This window comes from Phyllobates terribilis, unplaced genomic scaffold (genome assembly GCF_046119375.1).
Source record: "Phyllobates terribilis strain yellow unplaced genomic scaffold, ASM4611937v1 Scaffold_14__1_contigs__length_39327217, whole genome shotgun sequence".
Classification (NCBI taxonomy): Eukaryota; Metazoa; Chordata; class Amphibia; order Anura; family Dendrobatidae; genus Phyllobates; species Phyllobates terribilis.
Window position 1 is genome coordinate 32,197,747 of NW_027362774.1, and position 3,035 is coordinate 32,200,781.

Sequence of the window (3,035 nt, forward strand, 5' to 3'; positions counted from 1 at the left end):
TGTTTGGTTAGTGGTGCCTCTTGTTAATGGTGTTGTTTGGTTAGTGGTGCCCCTTGTTAATGGTGTTGTTTGGTTAGTGGTGCCTCTTGTTAATGGTGTTGTTTGGTTAGTGGTGCCCCTTGTTAATGGTGGTGTTTGGTTAGTGGTGCCCCTTGTTAATGGTGGTGTTTGGTTAGTGGTGCCTCTTGTTAATGGTGGTGTTTGGTTAGTGGTGCCTCTTGTTAATGGTGGTGTTTGGTTAGTGGTGCCTCTTGTTAATGGTGGTGTTTGGTTAGTGGTGCCTCTTGTTAATGGTGGTGTTTGGTTAGTGGTGCCCCTTGTTAATGGTGGTGTTTGGTTAGTGGTGCCTCTTGTTAATGGTGGTGTTTGGTTAGTGGTGCCTCTTGTTAATGGTGGTGTTTGGTTAGTGGTGCCTCTTGTTAATGGTGGTGTTTGGTTAGTGGTGCCTCTTGTTAATGGTGGTGTTTGGTTAGTGGAGCCTCTTGTTAATGGTGTTGTTTGGTTAGTGGTGCCTCTTGTTAATGGTGTTGTTTGGTTAGTGGTGCCTCTTGTTAATGGTGTTGTTTGGTTAGTGGTGCCTCTTGTTAATGGTGTTGTTTGGTTAGTGGTGCCTCTTGTTAATGGTGTTGTTTGGTTAGTGGAGCCTCTTGTTAATGGTGGTGTTTGGTTAGTGGAGCCTCTTGTTAATGGTGGTGTTTGGTTAGTGGTGCCTCTTGTTAATGGTGGTGTTTGGTTAGTGGTGCCTCTTGTTAATGGTGGTGTTTGGTTAGTGGTGCCTCTTGTTAATGGTGGTGTTTGGTTAGTGGTGCCTCTTGTTAATGGTGGTGTTTGGTTAGTGGTGCCTCTTGTTAATGGTGGTGTTTGGTTAGTGGTGCCTCTTGTTAATGGTGGTGTTTGGTTAGTGGTGCCTCTTGTTAATGGTGGTGTTTGGTTAGTGGTGCCTCTTGTTAATGGTGGTGTTTGGTTAGTGGTGCCTCTTGTTAATGGTGGTGTTTGGTTAGTGGTGCCTCTTGTTAATGGTGGTGTTTGGTTAGTGGTGCCTCTTGTTAATGGTGGTGTTTGGTTAGTGGAGCCTCTTGTTAATGGTGTTGTTTGGTTAGTGGTGCCTCTTGTTAATGGTGTTGTTTGGTTAGTGGTGCCTCTTGTTAATGGTGTTGTTTGGTTAGTGGTGCCTCTTGTTAATGGTGTTGTTTGGTTAGTGGAGCCTCTTGTTAATGGTGGTGTTTGGTTAGTGGAGCCTCTTGTTAATGGTGGTGTTTGGTTAGTGGTGCCTCTTGTTAATGGTGGTGTTTGGTTAGTGGTGCCTCTTGTTAATGGTGGTGTTTGGTTAGTGGTGCCTCTTGTTAATGGTGGTGTTTGGTTAGTGGTGCCTCTTGTTAATGGTGGTGTTTGGTTAGTGGTGCCTCTTGTTAATGGTGGTGTTTGGTTAGTGGTGCCTCTTGTTAATGGTGGTGTTTGGTTAGTGGTGCCTCTTGTTAATGGTGGTGTTTGGTTAGTGGTGCCCCTTGTTAATGGTGGTGTTTGGTTAGTGGTGCCTCTTGTTAATGGTGGTGTTTGGTTAGTGGTGCCTCTGGTTAGTGGTGCCCCTTGTTACTTGTGGTGTTTGGTTAGTGGTGCCTCTTGTTAATGGTGGTGTTTGGTTAGTGGTGCCTCTTGTTAATGGTGGTGTTTGGTTAGTGGTGCCTCTTGTTAATGGTGGTGTTTGGTTAGTGGTGCCTCTTGTTAATGGTGGTGTTTGGTTAGTGGTGCCCCTTGTTAATGGTGGTGTTTGGTTAGTGGTGCCCCTTGTTAATGGTGGTGTTTGGTTAGTGGTGCCTCTTGTTAATGGTGGTGTTTGGTTAGTGGTGCCTCTTGTTAATGGTGGTGTTTGGTTAGTGGTGCCTCTTGTTAATGGTGGTGTTTGGTTAGTGGTGCCTCTTGTTAATGGTGGTGTTTGGTTAGTGGTGCCTCTTGTTAATGGTGGTGTTTGGTTAGTGGAGCCTCTTGTTAATGGTGGTGTTTGGTTAGTGGTGCCTCTTGTTAATGGTGGTGTTTGGTTAGTGGTGCCTCTTGTTAATGGTGGTGTTTGGTTAGTGGTGCCCCTTGTTAATGGTGTTGTTTGGTTAGTGGTGCCTCGTTAATGGTGGTGTTTGGTTAGTGGTGCCTCTTGTTAATGGTGGTGTTTGGTTAGTGGTGCCTCTTGTTAATGGTGGTGTTTGGTTAGTGGTGCCTCTTGTTAATGGTGGTGTTTGGTTAGTGGTGCCTCTTGTTAATGGTGGTGTTTGGTTAGTGGTGCCTCTTGTTAATGGTGGTGTTTGGTTAGTGGTGCCTCTTGTTAATGGTGGTGTTTGGTTAGTGGTGCCTCTTGTTAATGGTGTTGTAGCCGCTATGGACTTTCAGAGAAGGTGAAGTGTATATAGTGACAGACAGGTGACACTTACAATGCAAACAGGGGTCCTGCTGTCACTAAGCATGGGACTTATAAAGGGAATTGCTGGCACCAGAAATTTTTAGGGGCTTCATAGCAAAAGGGTGTGAATACATACGCACATGCCAATTGTTAGTTATATGAGCCCATAAATTTAATTTATGCCTGTATTTTTCTCACTTCACCAACTTAGACTATTTAGTGCTGATGCTTCACACAGATCGGATCACAAAAATATTTACACAGGTTGTAATGTAACAAAATAAGTAATAAAACAAGGGGGTGAATACTTTCGGAAGCCACTGTAATTTCCCCTCTTCCCCATATGCGGTGGAGCTCGGCCCTGGAGCTGTACGATTTTACCCTTCAGCACAAAAAGGGTAGCGAGCATGGCACGGTTGACGGACGGATTGTCCCACCCTTCGGGGAGATGATCTGTAAATCGGTCTCCCATGTCATCTCTAAAAGGAGGAGGTGTCAGAGATATGACTGCAAATCCATAAGAAGTCTCATAATTAACCAAGAGGTGGCAATATAGCAAGTTACCTTCACATGAACCCTCCTTTGGAAACAGGTAATTAAATGGATACTGCTGTAAAATATGTTGGCGCTATAAAAATAAAAATTA